The 7,500-nt window shown below is 41.9% G+C and overlaps 16 non-coding genes and 1 pseudogene across 16 annotated transcripts in view; all 17 read left to right on the forward strand.

The window, feature by feature from the left end:
• LOC145875119 (5S ribosomal RNA) overlaps positions 1-10 on the forward strand; it is a 119-nt gene extending 109 nt beyond the window's left edge. The window contains exon 1 of the ribosomal RNA XR_014390753.1: positions 1-10. This exon is cut by the window's left edge and continues 109 nt beyond it. This is a non-coding gene — a ribosomal RNA (5S ribosomal RNA).
• A 409-nt stretch (positions 11-419) lies between these two features.
• Positions 420-538, forward strand: LOC145875130 (5S ribosomal RNA). Its single transcript, XR_014390764.1, has one exon. It is a non-coding gene; the product is annotated as a 5S ribosomal RNA (ribosomal RNA).
• A 409-nt stretch (positions 539-947) lies between these two features.
• On the forward strand, positions 948-1,066 carry LOC145875141 (5S ribosomal RNA). Its single transcript, XR_014390775.1, has one exon. It is a non-coding gene; the product is annotated as a 5S ribosomal RNA (ribosomal RNA).
• Positions 1,067-1,205: 139 nt separating this feature from the next.
• LOC145875153 (5S ribosomal RNA) lies at positions 1,206-1,324 on the forward strand. Its single transcript, XR_014390787.1, has one exon. It is a non-coding gene; the product is annotated as a 5S ribosomal RNA (ribosomal RNA).
• A 409-nt stretch (positions 1,325-1,733) lies between these two features.
• Positions 1,734-1,852, forward strand: LOC145875164 (5S ribosomal RNA). The gene has a single exon (XR_014390798.1). It is a non-coding gene; the product is annotated as a 5S ribosomal RNA (ribosomal RNA).
• Positions 1,853-2,261: 409 nt separating this feature from the next.
• Positions 2,262-2,380, forward strand: LOC145875175 (5S ribosomal RNA). Its single transcript, XR_014390809.1, has one exon. It is a non-coding gene; the product is annotated as a 5S ribosomal RNA (ribosomal RNA).
• Positions 2,381-2,519: 139 nt separating this feature from the next.
• Positions 2,520-2,638, forward strand: LOC145875186 (5S ribosomal RNA). Its single transcript, XR_014390820.1, has one exon. It is a non-coding gene; the product is annotated as a 5S ribosomal RNA (ribosomal RNA).
• A 409-nt stretch (positions 2,639-3,047) lies between these two features.
• LOC145875197 (5S ribosomal RNA) lies at positions 3,048-3,166 on the forward strand. Its single transcript, XR_014390831.1, has one exon. It is a non-coding gene; the product is annotated as a 5S ribosomal RNA (ribosomal RNA).
• A 409-nt stretch (positions 3,167-3,575) lies between these two features.
• LOC145875208 (5S ribosomal RNA) lies at positions 3,576-3,694 on the forward strand. The gene has a single exon (XR_014390842.1). It is a non-coding gene; the product is annotated as a 5S ribosomal RNA (ribosomal RNA).
• A 399-nt stretch (positions 3,695-4,093) lies between these two features.
• Positions 4,094-4,212, forward strand: LOC145875569 (5S ribosomal RNA). The gene has a single exon (XR_014391211.1). It is a non-coding gene; the product is annotated as a 5S ribosomal RNA (ribosomal RNA).
• A 409-nt stretch (positions 4,213-4,621) lies between these two features.
• Positions 4,622-4,740, forward strand: LOC145875219 (5S ribosomal RNA). The gene has a single exon (XR_014390853.1). It is a non-coding gene; the product is annotated as a 5S ribosomal RNA (ribosomal RNA).
• A 139-nt stretch (positions 4,741-4,879) lies between these two features.
• On the forward strand, positions 4,880-4,988 carry LOC145870850 (uncharacterized; annotated as a pseudogene).
• Positions 4,989-5,397: 409 nt separating this feature from the next.
• On the forward strand, positions 5,398-5,516 carry LOC145875230 (5S ribosomal RNA). Its single transcript, XR_014390864.1, has one exon. It is a non-coding gene; the product is annotated as a 5S ribosomal RNA (ribosomal RNA).
• Positions 5,517-5,925: 409 nt separating this feature from the next.
• On the forward strand, positions 5,926-6,044 carry LOC145875241 (5S ribosomal RNA). Its single transcript, XR_014390875.1, has one exon. It is a non-coding gene; the product is annotated as a 5S ribosomal RNA (ribosomal RNA).
• A 139-nt stretch (positions 6,045-6,183) lies between these two features.
• On the forward strand, positions 6,184-6,302 carry LOC145868825 (5S ribosomal RNA). Its single transcript, XR_014384820.1, has one exon. It is a non-coding gene; the product is annotated as a 5S ribosomal RNA (ribosomal RNA).
• A 409-nt stretch (positions 6,303-6,711) lies between these two features.
• Positions 6,712-6,830, forward strand: LOC145875252 (5S ribosomal RNA). The gene has a single exon (XR_014390886.1). It is a non-coding gene; the product is annotated as a 5S ribosomal RNA (ribosomal RNA).
• Positions 6,831-7,239: 409 nt separating this feature from the next.
• Positions 7,240-7,358, forward strand: LOC145875264 (5S ribosomal RNA). Its single transcript, XR_014390898.1, has one exon. It is a non-coding gene; the product is annotated as a 5S ribosomal RNA (ribosomal RNA).
• Positions 7,359-7,500: the final 142 nt, after the last annotated feature.

Here is a 7,500-nt window from a genome sequence, read left to right on the forward strand (position 1 = left end):
GCTGTAAGCATTTTGTCCACGAGGGTGTGCCCCTGCACTATTTCATCAGCAACACTGCCTTGTAGTAAGCATTTAATGATGAATTGACTAAATGCAGCTTCCTGCCTTTTTAATAGGATCAAATTTCCTTGTGTTTTCAATTAGCATCTGCCTTGTATTTATAAGACAAACAAGAATATTGTTGCTGAATGCAGCTTGTGTGTGCTTTGTGCTCCTTTGCCCTGTTCAAATGATGAAAGGAAATAAAGTTTGTATTTTATCCAACTACCTGTGCTAAAAAGTGATGGGAACAGTGTTTGTAATTTCTTCTACTTTTTCAGTGACACAAAGTTCAAGCTGCTTATCTAATTGGTGAAAATGCAATGTCTGTTTATCACACTCACTTTGACTATATATGTTGTAGCAAGAGATTGTTTCTCGCTTACGGCCATACCAGCCTGGGTACGCCCGATCTCGTCTGATCTCGGAAGCTAAGCAGGGTCGGGCCTGGTTAGTACTTGGATGGGAGACCGCCTGGGAATACCAGGTGCTGTAAGCATTTTGTCCACCAGGGTGTGCCCCTGCACTATTTCATCAGCAACACTGCCTTGTAGTAAGCATTTAATGATGAATTGACTAAATGCAGCTTCCTGCCTTTTTAATAGGATCAAATTTCCTTGTGTTTTCAATTAGCATCTGCCTTGTATTTATAAGACAAACAAGAATATTGTTGCTGAATGCAGCTTGTGTGTGCTTTGTGCTCCTTTGCCCTGTTCAAATGATGAAAGGAAATAAAGTTTGTATTTTATCCAACTACCTGTGCTAAAAAGTGATGGGAACAGTGTTTGTAATTTCTTCTACTTTTTCAGTGACACAAAGTTCAAGCTGCTTATCTAATTGGTGAAAATGCAATGTCTGTTTATCACACTCACTTTGACTATATATGTTGTAGCAAGAGATTGTTTCTCGCTTACGGCCATACCAGCCTGGGTACGCCCGATCTCGTCTGATCTCGGAAGCTAAGCAGGGTCGGGCCTGGTTAGTACTTGGATGGGAGACCGCCTGGGAATACCAGGTGCTGTAAGCATTTTGTCCACCAGGGTGTGCTCTTGCACTATTTCATCAGCAACACTGCCTTGTATTAAGCATTTAATGATGAATTGACTAAATGTCTGTTTTATCAGACTCACTTTGACTATATATGTTGTAGCAAGAGATTGTTTCTCGCTTACGGCCATACCAGCCTGGGTACGCCCGATCTCGTCTGATCTCGGAAGCTAAGCAGGGTCGGGCCTGGTTAGTACTTGGATGGGAGACCGCCTGGGAATACCAGGTGCTGTAAGCATTTTGTCCACGAGGGTGTGCCCCTGCACTATTTCATCAGCAACACTGCCTTGTAGTAAGCATTTAATGATGAATTGACTAAATGCAGCTTCCTGCCTTTTTAATAGGATCAAATTTCCTTGTGTTTTCAATTAGCATCTGCCTTGTATTTATAAGACAAACAAGAATATTGTTGCTGAATGCAGCTTGTGTGTGCTTTGTGCTCCTTTGCCCTGTTCAAATGATGAAAGGAAATAAAGTTTGTATTTTATCCAACTACCTGTGCTAAAAAGTGATGGGAACAGTGTTTGTAATTTCTTCTACTTTTTCAGTGACACAAAGTTCAAGCTGCTTATCTAATTGGTGAAAATGCAATGTCTGTTTATCACACTCACTTTGACTATATATGTTGTAGCAAGAGATTGTTTCTCGCTTACGGCCATACCAGCCTGGGTACGCCCGATCTCGTCTGATCTCGGAAGCTAAGCAGGGTCGGGCCTGGTTAGTACTTGGATGGGAGACCGCCTGGGAATACCAGGTGCTGTAAGCATTTTGTCCACGAGGGTGTGCCCCTGCACTATTTCATCAGCAACACTGCCTTGTAGTAAGCATTTAATGATGAATTGACTAAATGCAGCTTCCTGCCTTTTTAATAGGATCAAATTTCCTTATGTTTTCAATTAGCATCTGCCTTGTATTTATAAGACAAACAAGAATATTGTTGCTGAATGCAGCTTGTGTGTGCTTTGTGCTCCTTTGCCCTGTTCAAATGATGAAAGGAAATAAAGTTTGTATTTTATCCAACTACCTGTGCTAAAAAGTGATGGGAACAGTGTTTGTAATTTCTTCTACTTTTTCAGTGACACAAAGTTCAAGCTGCTTATCTAATTGGTGAAAATGCAATGTCTGTTTATCACACTCACTTTGACTATATATGTTGTAGCAAGAGATTTTTTCTCGCTTACGGCCATACCAGCCTGGGTACGCCCGATCTCGTCTGATCTCGGAAGCTAAGCAGGGTCGGGCCTGGTTAGTACTTGGATGGGAGACCGCCTGGGAATACCAGGTGCTGTAAGCATTTTGTCCACGAGGGTGTGCTCTTGCACTATTTCATCAGCAACACTGCCTTGTATTAAGCATTTAATGATGAATTGACTAAATGTCTGTTTTATCAGACTCACTTTGACTATATATGTTGTAGCAAGAGATTGTTTCTCGCTTACGGCCATACCAGCCTGGGTACGCCCGATCTCGTCTGATCTCGGAAGCTAAGCAGGGTCGGGCCTGGTTAGTACTTGGATGGGAGACCGCCTGGGAATACCAGGTGCTGTAAGCATTTTGTCCACGAGGGTGTGCCCCTGCACTATTTCATCAGCAACACTGCCTTGTAGTAAGCATTTAATGATGAATTGACTAAATGCAGCTTCCTGCCTTTTTAATAGGATCAAATTTCCTTGTGTTTTCAATTAGCATCTGCCTTGTATTTATAAGACAAACAAGAATATTGTTGCTGAATGCAGCTTGTGTGTGCTTTGTGCTCCTTTGCCCTGTTCAAATGATGAAAGGAAATAAAGTTTGTATTTTATCCAACTACCTGTGCTAAAAAGTGATGGGAACAGTGTTTGTAATTTCTTCTACTTTTTCAGTGACACAAAGTTCAAGCTGCTTATCTAATTGGTGAAAATGCAATGTCTGTTTATCACACTCACTTTGACTATATATGTTGTAGCAAGAGATTGTTTCTCGCTTACGGCCATACCAGCCTGGGTACGCCCGATCTCGTCTGATCTCGGAAGCTAAGCAGGGTCGGGCCTGGTTAGTACTTGGATGGGAGACCGCCTGGGAATACCAGGTGCTGTAAGCATTTTGTCCACGAGGGTGTGCTCTTGCACTATTTCATCAGCAACACTGCCTTGTAGTAAGCATTTAATGATGAATTGACTAAATGCAGCTTCCTGCCTTTTTAATAGGATCAAATTTCCTTGTGTTTTCAATTAGCATCTGCCTTGTATTTATAAGACAAACAAGAATATTGTTGCTGAATGCAGCTTGTGTGTGCTTTGTGCTCCTTTGCCCTGTTCAAATGATGAAAGGAAATAAAGTTTGTATTTTATCCAACTACCTGTGCTAAAAAGTGATGGGAACAGTGTTTGTAATTTCTTCTACTTTTTCAGTGACACAAAGTTCAAGCTGCTTATCTAATTGGTGAAAATGCAATGTCTGTTTATCACACTCACTTTGACTATATATGTTGTAGCAAGAGATTGTTTCTCGCTTACGGCCATACCAGCCTGGGTACGCCCGATCTCGTCTGATCTCGGAAGCTAAGCAGGGTCGGGCCTGGTTAGTACTTGGATGGGAGACCGCCTGGGAATACCAGGTGCTGTAAGCATTTTGTCCACGAGGGTGTGCCCCTGCACTATTTCATCAGCAACACTGCCTTGTAGTAAGCATTTAATGATGAATTGACTAAATGCAGCTTCCTGCCTTTTTAATAGGATCAAATTTCCTTGTGTTTTCAATTAGCATCTGCCTTGTATTTATAAGACAAACAAGAATATTGTTGCTGAATGCAGCTTTGTGCTCCTTTGCCCTGTTCAAATGATGAAAGGAAATAAAGTTTGTATTTTATCCAACTACCTGTGCTAAAAAGTGATGGGAACAGTGTTTGTAATTTCTTCTACTTTTTCAGTGACACAAAGTTCAAGCTGCTTATCTAATTGGTGAAAATGCAATGTCTGTTTATCACACTCACTTTGACTATATATGTTGTAGCAAGAGATTGTTTCTCTCTTACGGCCATACCAGCCTGGGTACGCCCGATCTCGTCTGATCTCGGAAGCTAAGCAGGGTCGGGCCTGGTTAGTACTTGGATGGGAGACCGCCTGGGAATACCAGGTGCTGTAAGCATTTTGTCCACGAGGGTGTGCCCCTGCACTATTTCATCAGCAACACTGCCTTGTAGTAAGCATTTAATGATGAATTGACTAAATGCAGCTTCCTGCCTTTTTAATAGGATCAAATTTCCTTGTGTTTTCAATTAGCATCTGCCTTGTATTTATAAGACAAACAAGAATATTGTTGCTGAATGCAGCTTGTGTGTGCTTTGTGCTCCTTTGCCCTGTTCAAATGATGAAAGGAAATAAAGTTTGTATTTTATCCAACTACCTGTGCTAAAAAGTGATGGGAACAGTGTTTGTAATTTCTTCTACTTTTTCAGTGACACAAAGTTCAAGCTGCTTATCTAATTGGTGAAAATGCAATGTCTGTTTATCACACTCACTTTGACTATATATGTTGTACCAAGAGATTTTTTCTCGCTTACGGCCATACCAGCCTGGGTACGCCCGATCTCGTCTGATCTCGGAAGCTAAGCAGGGTCGGGCCTGGTTAGTACTTGGATGGGAGACCGCCTGGGAATACCAGGTGCTGTAAGCATTTTGTCCACGAGGGTGTGCTCTTGCACTATTTCATCAGCAACACTGCCTTGTATTAAGCATTTAATGATGAATTGACTAAATGTCTGTTTTATCAGACTCACTTTGACTATATATGTTGTAGCAAGAGATTGTTTCTCGCTTACGGCCATACCAGCCTGGGTACGCCCGATCTCGGAAGCTAAGCAGGGTCGGGCCTGGTTAGTACTTGGATGGGAGACCGCCTGGGAATACCAGGTGCTGTAAGCATTTTGTCCACGAGGGTGTGCCCCTGCACTATTTCATCAGCAACACTGCCTTGTAGTAAGCATTTAATGATGAATTGACTAAATGCAGCTTCCTGCCTTTTTAATAGGATCAAATTTCCTTGTGTTTTCAATTAGCATCTGCCTTGTATTTATAAGACAAACAAGAATATTGTTGCTGAATGCAGCTTGTGTGTGCTTTGTGCTCCTTTGCCCTGTTCAAATGATGAAAGGAAATAAAGTTTGTATTTTATCCAACTACCTGTGCTAAAAAGTGATGGGAACAGTGTTTGTAATTTCTTCTACTTTTTCAGTGACACAAAGTTCAAGCTGCTTATCTAATTGGTGAAAATGCAATGTCTGTTTATCACACTCACTTTGACTATATATGTTGTAGCAAGAGATTGTTTCTCGCTTACGGCCATACCAGCCTGGGTACGCCCGATCTCGTCTGATCTCGGAAGCTAAGCAGGGTCGGGCCTGGTTAGTACTTGGATGGGAGACCGCCTGGGAATACCAGGTGCTGTAAGCATTTTGTCCACGAGGGTGTGCCCCTGCACTATTTCATCAGCAACACTGCCTTGTAGTAAGCATTTAATGATGAATTGACTAAATGCAGCTTCCTGCCTTTTTAATAGGATCAAATTTCCTTGTGTTTTCAATTAGCATCTGCCTTGTATTTATAAGACAAACAAGAATATTGTTGCTGAATGCAGCTTGTGTGTGCTTTGTGCTCCTTTGCCCTGTTCAAATGATGAAAGGAAATAAAGTTTGTATTTTATCCAACTACCTGTGCTAAAAAGTGATGGGAACAGTGTTTGTAATTTCTTCTACTTTTTCAGTGACACAAAGTTCAAGCTGCTTATCTAATTGGTGAAAATGCAATGTCTGTTTATCACACTCACTTTGACTATATATGTTGTAGCAAGAGATTTTTTCTCGCTTACGGCCATACCAGCCTGGGTACGCCCGATCTCGTCTGATCTCGGAAGCTAAGCAGGGTCGGGCCTGGTTAGTACTTGGATGGGAGACCGCCTGGGAATACCAGGTGCTGTAAGCATTTTGTCCACGAGGGTGTGCTCTTGCACTATTTCATCAGCAACACTGCCTTGTATTAAGCATTTAATGATGAATTGACTAAATGTCTGTTTTATCAGACTCACTTTGACTATATATGTTGTAGCAAGAGATTGTTTCTCGCTTACGGCCATACCAGCCTGGGTACGCCCAATCTCGTCTGATCTCGGAAGCTAAGCAGGGTCGGGCCTGGTTAGTACTTGGATGGGAGACCGCCTGGGAATACCAGGTGCTGTAAGCATTTTGTCCACGAGGGTGTGCCCCTGCACTATTTCATCAGCAACACTGCCTTGTAGTAAGCATTTAATGATGAATTGACTAAATGCAGCTTCCTGCCTTTTTAATAGGATCAAATTTCCTTGTGTTTTCAATTAGCATCTGCCTTGTATTTATAAGACAAACAAGAATATTGTTGCTGAATGCAGCTTGTGTGTGCTTTGTGCTCCTTTGCCCTGTTCAAATGATGAAAGGAAATAAAGTTTGTATTTTATCCAACTACCTGTGCTAAAAAGTGATGGGAACAGTGTTTGTAATTTCTTCTACTTTTTCAGTGACACAAAGTTCAAGCTGCTTATCTAATTGGTGAAAATGCAATGTCTGTTTATCACACTCACTTTGACTATATATGTTGTAGCAAGAGATTGTTTCTCGCTTACGGCCATACCAGCCTGGGTACGCCCGATCTCGTCTGATCTCGGAAGCTAAGCAGGGTCGGGCCTGGTTAGTACTTGGATGGGAGACCGCCTGGGAATACCAGGTGCTGTAAGCATTTTGTCCACGAGGGTGTGCCCCTGCACTATTTCATCAGCAACACTGCCTTGTAGTAAGCATTTAATGATGAATTGACTAAATGCAGCTTCCTGCCTTTTTAATAGGATCAAATTTCCTTGTGTTTTCAATTAGCATCTGCCTTGTATTTATAAGACAAACAAGAATATTGTTGCTGAATGCAGCTTGTGTGTGCTTTGTGCTCCTTTGCCCTGTTCAAATGATGAAAGGAAATAAAGTTTGTATTTTATCCAACTACCTGTGCTAAAAAGTGATGGGAACAGTGTTTGTAATTTCTTCTACTTTTTCAGTGACACAAAGTTCAAGCTGCTTATCTAATTGGTGAAAATGCAATGTCTGTTTATCACACTCACTTTGACTATATATGTTGTAGCAAGAGATTGTTTCTCGCTTACGGCCATACCAGCCTGGGTACGCCCGATCTCGTCTGATCTCGGAAGCTAAGCAGGGTCGGGCCTGGTTAGTACTTGGATGGGAGACCGCCTGGGAATACCAGGTGCTGTAAGCATTTTGTCCACGAGGGTGTGCCCCTGCACTATTTCATCAGCAACACTGCCTTGTAGTAAGCATTTAATGATGAATTGACTAAATGCAGCTTCCTGCCTTTTTAATAGGATCAAATTTCCTTGTGTTTTCAATTAGCATCTGCC

This window comes from Salmo salar, unplaced genomic scaffold, assembly GCF_965601325.2.
Source record: "Salmo salar unplaced genomic scaffold, fSalSal1 ptg000293l, whole genome shotgun sequence".
Lineage (NCBI taxonomy): Eukaryota > Metazoa > Chordata > Actinopteri > Salmoniformes > Salmonidae > Salmo > Salmo salar.